This window comes from Mus caroli, chromosome 11 (genome assembly GCF_900094665.2).
Source record: "Mus caroli chromosome 11, CAROLI_EIJ_v1.1, whole genome shotgun sequence".
NCBI lineage: Eukaryota > Metazoa > Chordata > Mammalia > Rodentia > Muridae > Mus > Mus caroli.
Window position 1 is genome coordinate 117574541 of NC_034580.1, and position 15745 is coordinate 117590285.

General features: G+C 46.3%; 1 protein-coding gene across 1 annotated transcript in view; it reads left to right on the top strand.

The window, feature by feature from the left end:
- The first annotated feature begins 3436 nt into the window (after positions 1-3436).
- Metrnl (meteorin like, glial cell differentiation regulator) overlaps positions 3437-15745 on the top strand; it is a 36415-nt gene continuing 24106 nt past the window's right edge. The window contains exons 1-2 of the mRNA XM_029483112.1: positions 3437-3629; positions 11924-11997. The gene's annotated coding sequence lies outside the window, so the exon portion shown is untranslated. The remainder of the gene's footprint in view (positions 3630-11923; positions 11998-15745) is intronic.

Consider the following 15745-nt stretch of genomic DNA (forward strand, 5'->3'; position numbering starts at 1 on the left):
GGGATGAGAGATGCCGGTGAGTAATTATGGGCATCTGAAGGAGCGTGATACAAAACTCCTGAAGCTGTGGCTTGATGCTGCTTATACAAAATGCTCAGGAAAGCTACCTATGTGTCTTTAGAGAGGCCCCAGCGCTAACTGCCCAGGACTTAAAGAGAGGGCAAACTATTGTGGTCTGAAATGTCATGTCTCCCAGGATCCTGTATGGGAACCTGGCCCCCAGAGGATGATGTTAGATGGCGCTTTTTAGGAGATACTTAGTTTGTTACATTAGTTGCCTTACACAAGACACTTGAGGGAGCGCTACATCCTATGCCATGTGAGTGAACACAAGAGGTACCATCTGTGAGGAAGTTGCCCTCACCAGACACTGAGTCTCCTGGTGATGATCAACTCCCACCGTCTAGAACTATGAGAAATAAAATCCTACTGTTTATAACTCACCCAGACTGTGTTTGGTGGTGGTGGTGGTGCACACCTTTAATCCCAGCACTCAAGCAGCAGAGGCAGGCAGATCTCTGACTAAGATACCAGGCTGATCTGTAGAGTAGATTCTAGTACAGCCAGGGTTACACAGAGAAATCCTGGCTTGAAAAAAAAAATTAACTTACCCAGACTCTATTTTGTTATAGCAGCCAAACACTCTAGATGCTTGTTTATAAAATGTACAATTACATGATACTGATACTGGAATCAAATTACATGATGCTGGTACCGGAAGATCTACATGGGTATGACAAGACGTGGGTGTTGCTGGGCCCTCATGATGGTCTTCCAGGTATACCACCAGCGGAGATCAAGGTGAAAGCTTTAAAGCAATAGCTAGATGAGTGCTCAGGACAGCCGAATCCTCAAGACCTCCAGCGTTCTTTCCAAGTTTACAAATGAAACAGACCTCAATTTACCTCAATTGAACCTCTCCCCGCTGGAGGTCAGGATACTTGGATGATAGATAACATGATACATGGTGACCAGCACATCTCAAAAAATAATAATAGTAAAAACCCAATCCTCAAGAAGAAAACAGGCTATGGCTATACAAAGCTCCCACTTCTAGGTTACCTCACTATTTTAAGGCTAGTTTTATCTCACACTTAAAATTTAATGTCTCATTCAAGACCTATAGCTTATGCTTTTTAGAAATATAATGTACAGGTCATAGACTCGCTGTGAACAAGATCCCAAGAATTCTGTCTTTCAGCAGCACCTGCTCCTAGAATCCAAATCTGGGGATTAGAGTTCCTTTAAGGCAACCTTGTGATGTAGTCAGTCGGAGTAAATCCTGTGTGATGTGTTCCTGAATGAGGGTAAACCCTTGTTGTGTAGCAGTTTCTTCCTAGAGTAAAGCCTTCCATCTTGAAGGAGGAAACCTCTTAAGACAGAATATACGAGAGGAGGTTGAAACAACCAAATATTTTATGACAGGGTGTTCTAAGGTGTACGGGCTAGTTTTGTGTATCAACTTGATACAAGCTAGAGTCATCAGAGAGAAAGGAGCCTCAGCTGAGGACCCAGCTGTTAGGCGTTTCCTCAACCAGTAATCAATGGGAGAGAGCCCAGCCCACGGTGGGTGGTGCTATCCCTGGGCAAGTAGTCTTGGGTTTTATAAGAAAGCAGGCTGAGCAAGCCATATGAGGCAATGCAGTAAGCAGCACCCCTCCATGGCCTCTGCATCAGTTCCTGTCTCCAGGATCCTGCCCTGTTTGAGTTCCTGTCCTAACTCCCTTCAGTGATGAACAGCAACATGGAAGGATAAACCAAATAAACCCTTTCTTCTCAAACTTGCTTTATGGTCATGGTGCTTCATGGTGTTTCAAAATTGACCGGATTCATTAGGATCCTCTTTCTCCAAGAGTATATAAATAGTAAAAATGTTGAGAGTCACCTTCAGACAAGCTCAGCCCCCTGGAAAGAGCAGAAACCAGCTCTTTTTATTGCTGTGATAAAACACCATAACCAAAAGTAATTTGAGGAGAAAGGGATTTTTAGCTTATGATTCTTACATCACTGAAGGAAGTCAGCAGAAACTGATACAGTGGCCATAGAGAAGTGCTAATTACTTGTTCCCCTAGGCTTGCTTAGCCTGCTTCTATTATACACCCAAGGAACACCTGCCCATGGGTGGCACCTCCCACAGAGTGCTGAACCCTCCCACATCAATCACTAATTAAGGAAAAGCACTGCAGATTGTCTTCAGGCCAATCTGGTGAGGCCATTTTCTCAGTGAGATTCCCTCTTCCTGAATGACTCAAGCTTGAGTCAAGTTGTCATAAAACTAGCCAGCACACTAGCTCAGCAGTCTGGAAGAAACACAGACCAGCCAAACAGCCTGGAAGAACCAGAAACCTGCTAAGCTTCCTGGCAGAGGCTCAGAGCAACTAAACTACATGGAAAGGACACTCTCTAACATGTGGAATTGCCTCCAGGCTATACTGTGTGCCACAGGTTTCCAGGTTTTTCTGAGTTGTCAGTCGTGGGGTAGGCTTCAGTGATGTAGCTGTCTTTGAGTCATTTTCACTCCTATAAGTACCCCTCACCCATACTTCCATAAGTAACACTAAACACTCACTAGTTCATTGAGTTGGACTTGGTATCTGTGCTTTGGTCTATGGTCAGCTTTCTATCTGAGATGAGTAGACATCTGGACTAGACAGTACTGATCCTTTTGGGTCGTGACCTCTGAAGAGGTGACCTTCTTCTCACATGGAGATCCTGGAATCTATGGGAAATGGTTTGAGGATGTGGCTGGAGCTTTCGAGATCACAGGCAGATCCTGAGAAAGGAAAGGAGAGCCTGTGATGCAGAACACGGATCCCAGTCGTGATCTCTGTAGCACTCAGAACACGTCTGTGTTAAAGCTATGGGGGTATGCCTGTGGCCTCCATAATGATGAGGCTCTCTACACAGAGGCCCCACTGCAGGAAAGGATAAGTCTGCTTTGACAGAAAACAGGTAGCAAGCAATAAGGCTTTCTCTGTAGAAACCATGTGTATAGCAAGCCTGCATAAAGCACTTGTCTCAACTTGGATCCCAATCTCCCACCCATAGCCGAGAAAACAGCCAGAGTCAGTGTTTTCCATATGGAGTGTTTTTGTTCTCGGGTACCATACAGGCTATAGTGATGCAGGAGAGGAGGTCAGAACATGTGGAGTCCAGAATAAAGTCTACTGCAGAGTTGAACTCCAGGTCTTGTGCAATGCCTAGAGAATTGTCCACCTCAGCAGAGGCTGGAATGGCTGGATCTAATCTAAGCCCCTCTTGTGGCTACTGAAGGAACTACAGATGTCTTGATCCCCGGGGCCCAACTAGCCACTGTCTTAGCTTTTTATTGCAGTGATAAAACGTCATGCCCAAAAGGAACTTGGAGCAGGGCAGTGAGCAAAGGGTTATTTCACTTACATTTCCACATCACGGTTCCCCATTATAGGAAGTCAAAGCAGGAACTCAAGAGAGGAACCTGGAGATGGGTACCGAAGCAGAAGTTATGGAAGAGTACTGCCTACTGGCTCTCTCAACCTGCTCTCTTAGACCATCCAGGGCCACCTACCCAGCCATGGTACTGCCCACTGTGAGTGGGGTTCTTCCACATCAAACATCAATCAGGAAGTGTTCTGTAGACTTGCCAATAGGTAAGTCTTATGGATGCATTTTCTTAGTTAAGATTTCCTCTTCCCAGATATGTATAGTGTATATGTGTATTAGTGTCAAGTTTACAAAAACCACTCAGTACCACTTCTGGACTCAAGATAAGGAAGGACAGACACATGGTAGGTAGGCCCTGATTGCTGAAGGAGCATGACCCAGATTGGGAAGAAGATAGAAGTGTCTTGACTTGCAAAAGGAACTACCCTGTTGTGCACACAAAACTTGAGGATAGTTTGGAGGTGTTAAAGCCAGAGGCCCCTCTAGGTCTAGGATAATTCAAGGGTAGATAGCAGGTCCCTTTAGGTTGTATTAGGGTATAGCAAGCTATATTATCACCTAACTTGATCTGTCTGTTTGATAGAGGGGACAGGAATGTCCTAGGATTAACATCCTATTATATTCAGTGAGACATTGTTCTTTAAAATGTGGGCAGGAAAATGTCTCACATGAGCTACAATAATCTATGGAACTCAGTAATATGAAATGGCATATCCATAAAAGTTTGCATGTAAGAGGGAGTGCTGGGATGGACCAGAGAACGTAGAGGAGAGGTGGCAGGCCAGAGACTCTGGGAGCAGTAAGGAAAGCAGTATTGCTAATGTGGCTATCAAAGCTAGTTGTCTTAAGAAGTTGACAGCCTCCACTTCTGATGAGACCTCCGGGGGAACCGGCTTCAGGGTCTTCCTTAGCAGTCCCTGACCTCACAGAAGGGATTTGCTGAGAAGCACAGGCTTCAGCACCCAAAAACTTGTAGCTCCATTGCAGCCAGGACAATGCCAAAGCATGTCTATTGAAACCTCTTTTGATCCATAGCTGCACCAGCTAGTGGGAAAGGCTGTGACTGGACAGAAGCCTGGGGTAGAGACTGAAGCCAATGGTTCGGGGCCACGTGGGACCTCCTTCTTAGCTCTGGCTTGTTCTGGCCAAGTGACCCTAGCCTGGCCATGCCATTGTGCCACATAAACTTGTATACATTATTGAAAACTAGAGCCCACCCCTTAACAAAACCCAAATCACCCAAGGAAGGTGACAGGTGACATACCTGGTTATCATAACCCATGGTAACAGCCTTACTACTAGGAGGCAAACTGTGGGTTGTTAGCCTGTGTAGCTACCACTGCCCCTGATCCTCTTTAGGTTAGCTGTGAGCAATTTTAGCCCCTTGCTTTCCCATGGTCTATGGTAGGTTACATAATTTCAGGTTGTCCTCAATGGTCAAATCACTAAGGAGGTGGAGGCAAATGTCACCATGGTCACCCTGATTCCTCAAACATTCCTGGACATTTACTGTAGAACAAGATCCAGCCAAGTACCTGAGATGCTGGATAAGTTGCCCTAGAGAGCTTTCTAACACGCTGGGGTCACAGAGTTGATGATGTAGGCTGCAACTGGCAATGCCTAGACTTAAAATCTGAGTCTATCTGTGGCTGTTGTATGATATAAAGGAAATTTATCCTTATGGTCACTGCCACGGAAAGGAAAGACCAGGTTGCAATGAGGACACTGATTAGAAGGTACTAGCCCGAAGGGAGTTGTGTAAGCACAGAGGAGCTACACCAATGGATAGGTATATGGTCAGTAGTAGCCTAGGCTTCAAGAACTAAACTCAGCTTATTCAACTACAGTGGTTTCAGAAAGAACTCAGGCCCACTCACAAGTTCCTGGACGCAAAGAGGAGCCATTCCATTGTCATTCCAGGCTACAAGTCTGCTGGGCACAGTTGCCTCTGTACTTTTTCCTATTTCCCCTTACCCCAACAATTTCTAAGGGACACCATTCTAAACTGTATATCTGTGCTGGCTAGTTTTATGTCATCTCGACACAAGCTAAAGGCATACTTAGGAAGAGGGAATTTTAATTGACACAGTGCCTCCATAACACTGGCTTGCAGGTAAATTGTGATACGTTTTTTTCTTGACTGGTGATTGTGATTGGTGAGCCTAGCCTATTGTGGCCACCCCTGAGAAGCTAGTCCTGGGTGCTATAAAAAAAAGCAGGATGAGCAAGCCACAGGAACAAGCCACTAACCAGCATACCTCTGGCCATTCATCAGTGCCTGCCATCATATTCCTGCCATGTTTGAGTTCCTGCCCTGTCTTCTCTCAGTGATGGACTGTGCTGTGGAACTATACGCTAAAATAACCTCCCCTCCAAGTTGCCTTTGGTCAAGGTGTTTTATCACAGCAATAGAAACCCGAAGGCAATATCAAATTCAGTCCTGCTCAGATGATAGTAGTCTGTGACTCCCTATTCCTACCCCATTTGAGGGCTGCTTTAGGCCACCCCACCTCTGCCATCCCCCCATCTCCCACCCACACTGTCTGCTTATCCCTTCCACAGGAAGTCTTTCTATTAAGGGCTTCCAGCACTGTCTCTAAACTGCTGGCTCTGTGGGGGCAGGGACAGGGTCTTTTTTGTGCACTGCCAAGTCCCCTTTTGCTGGCGGAGACCAACAATCACGTGAGCTGGCTATTGATTCAGGTCCAGAATTCTGGGGCCAGGAAGTATCACAGGCAGCAGGGAGGAGAGGGGCTGGCTCCTAAGACAGCCCATGGAGTATTTAGGGACTGACTCCTCAAGAAGAGGGCTCAGCATGCTCCTCATGCTCAAGAGGTCATCTGTGGTGCTTACTGAAGGTGGCTCTACACCCAACCATTCTAGTCCCAATTGTCTCCCAGAAGCCCTGTCAGTAGCAATGGGAACTGTGGCTCAGTGCTAGCAGCTCGAGGAGTCATTTTCAGAGACCAGTACTTAAGTGAACCTGAGATCTGGACTTGAACCACAGAAGAGAATTACAAAACAAGACACTATCAAGCAAACTCAAAATTTATTAAGGAAAAGATAATTGTTGAGAAGGTGAGGTAGGGGGATTGCCAAGTTTAAAGTCAGCTTGGGCTACATAGTGAGTTTCAGGCCAGCCTGGGACAAATAGGGAGATCCTGTCTCAACAAAACAAACAAACAAATGGTTTTATTGCAGTTTTAAGTACTAGCATTAAGAGGGAGAAAGAGTTGTTAAGAGAGTGTAAGTGGCTTAGAATGTTTGAGAATATCTTCAGAGTGAAACTTAAGTATTTTAACAATGATTTATATTTACATATATTACATACATACATACATACATACATACATACATGATTTTATGGCCCTTGAAATTTTATTGTTCAAGAGGTTTAAAATGTTTTGGCATACTTATTATACCAAATATTCTAAGGAATTGTTACTTCCAAAATGAGATTGTAGATGGTTTCTGATGAACTAGACAAGTATACAGATGAATAAGATGGAAATGGGTCAAGAAAAAGCCAAGGGAATCCTTTTTATATATAGGTCTCACACACACACACACACACACACACACACACACACACACACACACACAGATTCTCAGCCAGCAAGGGTGAGGGACTCTTTCTCTCTCCCCATATCTCTTCATTTTCCCTGTCTTTCTAATCTTGCCTCATTCCAGCCTTTAAATACCATTAACGCATGTGTGATTTGGGGAGCAAAGTTTCTGACACATGAATTTTGGGTGATACTAACCACGGCAGTTTGCTTGGGGTACAAATTTGTACTTTCTCCTGAGGTTTGTAAATGTGAAGAGGTCTATAAATCATGAATGTATTAACAAATCAGAAGCATGGCTATAAATTCTAGGCTGGCACCTAAGACTTAAGGTTTCCTGGTTCAAGAACAGGTCTTTGGCTTTGTACTGTGCCTGAGACATTTACAAAGGGCCTTGGGGAAGGCTGGGTGGGATCTTTGCAGAGCTGGGTATAAGGTCCATAGAACAACCCATTGACAACTGAAGGGTTTCTCAGCAGCTTATTCCTCCCCTAGAACTGAGAGGGGTTGGCCCTGCTACAGGTTAACTTTGTCTTCCCAGAGCCTCCCTGGTTTCCCTGGGGTCCTATGGAGGGTTAGACTCCCTGACTGTAGGAAGTCATCAAAAAGAGGCCTGTGGTGAGGGGCCCCAAAGTTAATGCTGGCTGGAAAGACCATATCCTGCTCAGTAGCCCGTAGTTTTGGGTGACTTAACACCCTCTTTCGCTTAATGTCTGCTCTCTTGAATAGTGCAAATATCAGAGGGAGAGAGTGTCAGAGGCTTCAAAATTCACAAGGCGTTGTAGGCATCTGAGAAAATAGGTTCTGGCACTCACTCTAGGTTGATATCATAAACTCTGCTTCAGTCATTATTACAGGTACTGGGCCCTTAGTTTCCCCATGTTTCTGTCTGACTTAGCTTCCCATATGATCTGCTTTTGGGCTCATATAAACTTAGGGAAACACGAAGTGCTTTTCCAGTTTATTTTAAGGGACACAGAAAAGTATATAGACAAGCAGCCAGATGTATATGCATATTGTGTACCAAGAACCCTAAGAACATGACATATTACCCCACAGAATTAGGCTGCACCATATTACATACCAACCCAGCCTCATTGTTTGGTTGGTTGGGTGGGGTGGGCTGATGACGGGGGTGGGGGAATCTTCTCAAAAAGCAAAAGTTGCTTCTGTTGTCCAGGAAATTCCAAAAGATTTCAGAGCTGAATCAGGAACTGGGACAGAGACCAAATACATATTTCTTATTATGTCATACTGGTGTCCAGAAGTTCGGGACACCCAAGGAGACTCCTACTCAGCACATCTCAGGACGACTCTGAGCAGGCAGTGAAATGTGAACTGTAGGCCATTTGTCAAAGACATCATCTCTGTAGGGCCATCCGTCCCTGAGGATATTCGAGTTGTGGATGACTCACTTTATTAGACCCACCCTTAAGAGTTAGATTTTACCTCAGCAGCCTATGACCCAGGGCCATCAGTACCAGGAACACCAAGTTTAGTCACTACACATCCCGCCATCCCGCTGCTACTTCCTGTATGTGGAACTTTAGGACATCCTCACAGCCACCCCTGTGCTAATCAGTATTTATTTGTTGTTGTTTTGTCCCGACCGTATTTTGTATAATAGAGGTGCATTACTTCTGCAAGGGAAGCCATGCTTCAGTCTCAGGCCTTGACTACTAGCCACCCTTCCTGTTTTAGACAACATATCCTTTGGATCCTGTCCCCACAACAATACACATGTGTCCTTATCCAGACCATGAGTAACCATAGCAGAGAATACGTTAGGAAAGACATGCTCACCTGGAGACCCAGGAAAACCCTGGCGTGGGTCTGGTCCCACAACCAGTGTGTGCCTCCCGGGAGCACTGAGCCTCAGGCCACTGCTGCTGCTTCTCCAGTGGGGTACAAGTCACGGTGAGCATGAAATCCTGGGCTTGAGGCAGAGGTCGTGATTTGTGTGCTGGCCTATGAAGTTTGCAATGTTGAAGCTGAGAACCCCGTCTCTTCCTTCTCTGAATTATGAGCTGAGCCCTTCAGCAATGAATCTTCATGATAAATGGTGAAGACAACGTCCCAGGTCAGACCCCAGGCAGGGACTCTCCTGGGACCCATTCCCCTCCCCTCAGGGCTGTCTCATTGCTGTGGACAGTTAAAGCTATAGCATCAAGCCTTGTTGGTATTTTGGTTTCTAGAGGCTAGAGCCTGCGTTAGGGGGTTGTGGGACCCAACCTGAGCCCCTCTTCACTCATCTGGCTACAGTTAGCTCTAGTTACATCTTCTTGTGTGTAAGGACCACACCTGAGCCAAGCAGTCACAGACCGAGGCCTAATGTTAGTCCTTTTGGAAACGACTTGTATCAGATCACACTTAAACGACAAAACCTAGTAGGCCCAGAGCTGCAGGGCTTGGCAGGCAATAGCTCTGTGTCTGGAGGCCATGGCCCTTGGGGAAGAGTCAGCTATTTTTGCCTTCTGAGGTTTAGCACTTCCTGTCTGGATACTTTGGAAGTACAGGAAACACATGAGGTTTGGCTGAGGGAAAGTGCTTCCCAGAGCACGAGCCTTGGGTGTGTGTGGGGCTGGCATGAGGGGGGAGGCTCTTTACATCACTGGAGTTGGAGAACTAGCAAGAACTGGCAAGAAGGCTTGTAGAGTGCCCTTGGGACTCACCAGAGGCTATCTTCCCAAGTTCACCTTTTCCAGAGGAAAATACCCTCAAACGCTACTTAAATTATAATTTTAGGATGGAAAATAAGTCAAGGCTGTTTATGGCTATGGAAATCACGTGTGCGCAAGCAGAAACTACGTGGGAATAAAAGCTGAGTGAAGCTGAGACATAAGGGTAATGTAAATCAGCGGTCCATCCTGGGGAGGGGGCACTTCCTACACTGCTGGAATCCCAGCAGCTATGTTCACCCTGCAGATACTGGCAAGGGATCTTGCTGGGATCTCTGGAGCAGGCTAGCAGTTCTAGACAGACCTATTCTAAGCAAACACCGGAAAGTCTCTTCCCACAAAACTAACATGAGTCCTGGGGCCCTGTAGCATGACTGACCTTGAACTGGGTTTGGGACCTGGGCCATCCTTGTCCCACTTCCTGGTCCTCATACATCTGGTACACATAGGCACACAACTCCACATGCTGGCACATGCTGGCCACGCTAGAATTTTCAGTGTCTTCTAAAACATCCTCTTCATCATCCAGGTGAGAGAAGGATATTCAAAACTGAGTTTCTTGTAGCTGGTCCTTGAACCCGGCGCCCAGGAACATTGTGCAGGGCCCTCCTCTTGGAGGATGTGCTTTTGCAGTCAGGACCTGGTGGCATCCACTGTTTAGGACTCCTTGAGCCTCTATCATGTGTAGCGCTTGCTGGGTCTCAGTGACCAAGACGTGATCTGTCATTTGGTCTTGGCAGGTGCCATCCCGGGAAAAGAGAAGAAGGTGCTACTATGGCCAGCTATGAAACTTTTTGAGAAAGGGCGATGGCAGTGGCAGGGTAGACCATAAACTGCTCCCTGAAGGTGACATTTGGCCTTCAGACTATCAGCTTACTCTGAGTTCCACTACCCAGTGGAGAAACCCTGGGAAGGGTCAGAAGCAGGTGGAAGTGAACTGGCTGGGCTTGGGGATGGCCAGGAAAGTGACCTGGTGATGATGGTCACCAAGGGACATGGCAGCCATTCTGTCCACCCTTGCTAGACTTCACAGAAGCCAGGACAGACAAAATCCAAAACTACCCACGAAAGGACTTCCTGTAAACACTTTCACTCTTCTCAGGGCTCCACCTACCCTGCTGGCATAACTGGCAGACCACGGGCATGCCACCCAGCCCCGAACTCTGTGCTATTTTGAAGTTCAGTTTGAAAGCCAGATGTTATCCCATACACCAGCCAGCACTAGGCTGCCCACTAGCACTCTACAGTTTGTGCTGAAAGTCAGAAGTAAACCAGACTAACAGAGACTAAAAGTCATACATAACTCCACACATAGAGACACACACTTAGCACCCAGGAGTCCAAGGCAACACATACTAGCACAAGGCCACTCCAAGGTGAATGGAGGGATCATTTTATCTTCACACCTCTAGAACAGTCAGTCTTTTTAAACAGCCACACAAATTTATAGGTAAGAAGAATGCCGTAGGCCTTTCAGTTAGCACTACAGATGCAAACACAAATCCTTTTCTTTCCCACCTTGTTTCCTCTATCTCACACAAAAGTGCTTCTAGAGGCACTGCTTCAAGGTCCTGGGTAGGAAGACAGGTACTAAACCCTGGTAGGTGTGTGAGCAAGATGCCAAGCCCTGGACCCTCCAGAGAGTAAACAGGCTCCAGAAGGCAATAAGGGAGTGGGCATGTCCAGTGGTCACAGATGATGTAGCATGACAATCCAGGGTGGCTGCGTTCAAGAATAGGCAGTGGAGAGTCTGAGGAAGAGGGTCTGTGTTCCAAATCTCTAAAGAACAGAGAATCTGACCACACTGAACAGGCTGAGCCCTCCTCCCCACTTCCTCTCATCCAGTACTTTCACTGTGATATTGTAAGTTTACTTGCGTTTACTTGGGCTTCCCTGGTTACTGGTAGTTACTTATGTCTGTGATGAATACTTGTCAGTTGTCTACATCCAAAAGCCCCCGGGTCACTTCTCTTTCAGCAACATCCTGGATCTGAGCCCAGGGAAAGCCCTCAGGGTGCAGTTTTCTTCCTGGTCACTAATGTCCCTCAGAATCTGGAATAACCTGTTTCCCTTTCTCATCCCTTTCTTCTTTCCTTCCTTCTAAAATAATTTTTCATGGCATAACAGCAAAGCCTAATCATTGTAGAAGTCGGGGGGAAATATTAAAGAATGTTATACAAGCCAATTATCCAGCTGATCTGGGCACACTTGGTCTTGTTATTGAATATTAATGTTACACTGTGTACACTCCTTGAGGTGGGAGAGTGGCCAGGCTCCACTCCTGAGGACCTCATCAGTCACTGGGCACTCCGTCCACCAGTGGCCATCAGGTAAGTTTTCTCTTTGCTTGGTGTAAACACTTCCCTGAGTCCAACCAAGGAAGTGAGCACTGAGCGACCAGCACTGCTCTGGTGCTCTCTGAGGTAGAAGTATCCTCCTTAAGGCCTCAGTTGACACTCTCTACCTGACCCTGTCCCTCCACCCTTACAGCTGCAATACTATAGTTTCTTTAGGCACAACGCATCTATTGTGTCTTCCATACCTTCTCATTCCCCTTTTGGAATGCTTCTTTCTGACCTCCAGCCTCTCCACCTGGTACCTGACCAGTAGGACCCCAAATTTAGTTGCTTTTGCCATCAAACTTGGCCTCAATTTCCAATCAATCCAAATGGTCACCTAATGGCATCCTAGATCCCAATACATCCGAGACCTTTACAAACACTGTGAGCAACTGGGGAAGTGAAAAGAGATTCCCCATTCCCTGCAATCAAGTTTTCTCTTTTCTCTGCTCCAAGCTGTGTTTGTTTTTGCCTGGTCGTCCAGTTGTGTCCCCACCCCCACCTCAAACACACACACACACACACACACACACACACACACACACACACACACACTGTGTAAATGTCCTGTCTTTCAAGTTATAGTTGATGAGTCTCTAAGTTTGTTGTAAAGAGAGAGCCAGCCTAGCAGGAGGGGGAGAAATCAAAGGAGCAGGTCAGCTGCAGGGTGCCCTCCCCCAGCCCCACTCCTTTCTGGCTGGTGTATCTCTAGGCTCCCTCCTGCAGCATCCTCATCTATAGCCAGGGCCAAGCCTCATCTGCAAGCCTTCTTTCTTTTCAGCTTCCCAGATTCAGTTCTCTTTTAGGTATGAGTGGTATTAGGCTGTTGTTTTATGCTGTACCAGGACAATTAAAAACTTGCTCTGGAATTGGGATATGGCTTCCCCTACTCTACATTCAAGCATGATTATTTAAAAGTTTCCTCTAAAATCTCTGTCCCATATCAGGCTAGCTATGTTCTGGAAAAGGAGAGCAAAACAAAATAGACAGACCATTCCCAAATATGACTATCGCTATTCAGCTCCTACTCTTTGGGTTTTAGTTTATGACTATTGTGTAAACTTTCCATACTGCAAGATCTGTAAGCATATTGGGTATGATTTAAAAATCTATAAAGTCTGTAACAAACGGGTTAACTTAAAACTTATAACACCAGGGTTGATAGTCAAAAGTCTATATATATAGGTGATCTTCAAGGAAACATGGCTTGTTGCCATCTTAACCACTGTCCCCTCATCAGGATGGAAGCAGCCACGTGGCTGACAGCCATCTTTGCTAGGGTTGGAAAGGATGGATTTGCCATGTGACATCACTCCCATCTAGATTACAAGTGACCACATGGTATAAGCCAAGCAAGGAAAGAACCAACTCCCCCTAGCTATGAAGCCCACACCAAATGATCCCTCCACTATTTTCAGTCATGCTAATGAGTTTCCCCCTCACTACTGGCTTCAACCCACAGTCTCTTCTCTCCCTCTCCAACCTCTTTGGTCTTCCTTTCTCTCTCCTCAGGAGAGACCACCCAAATCAACCCTCTTGAATGCCCACTTTCAGGCTACTGACAACCCTTAGTTCTCCCGTTTCTTGCTCCTGCTCCACCACAGACCCTCTCTAAGTCCCCCTACTTGTCCTAATGTGGGCACAGTTCTCCCCTGTGGGAAGTTACTGGAGTGGATGCTTAGTCAGGGTACATTTCCCTTTCTCACTAAGTGAACTCTCTCAGAAATATATTGGCATTATATACCACTAATTCCTCTACCTTCATTAAGGAGTTCTCATTTATTATCTAATTTTACAACCTCACCAGAACCTTGCAAACCCACCAACCATGTCCAAGGTGCCATCAAGAGGGATAGTGGGCTGCTAACTGACCTCCATGTCCCTCACAGCATGAAGACTTGGCCCAGACTACCCTCTAGCAGACTTCCTAGGGTCTGGCCATGGACAGTTGAAAAGGTCTCAGCTCCCAATGCCCAATCATCATTATGTCTAACAGAGAGCCTTGGGAAGTCATCACAGTACCAGGACAATCTATCTCCTTCCTTCCGGACAACAGGGCTACCTACTCAGTCCTGATGGGGGTTTCAGGGACTCATCTCTCCTTTCTGTTCCCCTATTGTTGGGGTAGGAAGAAAGCCTTTACCAGCCTCACCAAATCCCACCACTTAGCTGTATCTTTAAGAGTATTCCCCTTACCTACTCCTTCCTACTGGTACCAAATTGTCCAATCCCCTTGCTGGAAAAGGGACCTTCTACCTAAAGTGAAAGCCTCTTTTCTTTTTGCTCTCCAAGTCTACTTGACCCTAGGCTGGCCAGCCATTTCCCTTCCTCCTTCTCCTCCAAACCACACAGCCCAACACGTCTTTCTCTTTACTGGCCTCCCATGTAGGTCCCTGAGTATGGGCTACCCATAGCTCCTCTACAGCCAAGTATCAGTCTCCTCTTGCCATCCATTGCCAAACCCTACCAATTACATCACTCAGGCTCAATACCCACTCTCTCCAAAGTCTCAGAGAACTTAAGCCTCCTATTTCAGCTCTTTTAAGAAAAGGCTTTTTGTGCGCTATGCCTTCTCCCTTTAAGGCTCCCATACTCACAGTTAAAACAAACAAACAATGGAACATATCACTTGGTTCAGGATCTTCAACTTTCTAATTCAGCAGTGTTTCTCCTTCACCCCCTAGTACCCAACCCCTATGCGCCCCTCTCCACTACCTCCCCAGGGACCTCTCATTTTTCTGTCTTAGATCTCAAGGGTGCCCTCTTTTCCATTCCTCTTGATTCCCAGTCTCAAAATATCTTTGCCCTTACCTGGACTTACCTGGACACTACCTTTGTATCTACCCAGCTCGCTTGACATTCCTCCCCCAGGGGTCCCAGGACAGCTCACATTGATTTGTCCAGGCTTTGGTCTCTGCCTTGCTCCATGCTTCTTCCTAAATCCAAGCTTATGCAATACACAGATGACCTTCTCTATAGTGTGTCTCTGCACACTAGCTAGGCTGACACCTCTACTCTACTGAACTTTCTGTCTGGCCAGGGATATGGGGTCTCTCACCCACTAAGGTCCAGCTGTCCACCCCTCAGGTTACTTTTCTGGGACAAGCTATTGCTCCAGTTCACAGAGTCAGTCACCTTAGATAGAAACACTTAATTCAGTCCCCACCACCAAGGTTGAAATCATGTCCTTCCTAGGGATGTTTGGTATCCTATGCTCTTCTTGCTCACCTCCTACATGAAGCATCCCAAGACCCCTCACACAAACCCCTCCTTACACCCATTACCGAACCCTTTTGTAAGCTTCAATAGGTCCTCCTTCAGGCCCCAGACATACATCTTCTCGACTTAACTTGCCCCTTCTCTCTCTATGTCACAGAAAAGAAGGGATATGACCTCAGCATCCTAGGTCATCTTCCTTTATGCCCATAACATATTTAACAAAACAAAGCAAAACAAAACAAAACAAAACAAAACAAAACAAAACAAAACAAAACAAAACAAAACAACAATCCCAAAACTGAACCACATTATCCAAGGATAAACACCTTGCCTATGTGCTGTGGCCATAACAAACTTCTTATATGTGAATCAAAGAAGTTAACCTTAGCCGGGCATGGTGGCGCACGCCTTTAATCCCAGCAGTTGGGAGGCAGAGGCAGGCAGATTTCTGAGTTCGTGGCCAGCCTGGTCTACAAAGTGAGTTCCAGGACAGCCAGGGCTACACAGAGAAACCCTGTCT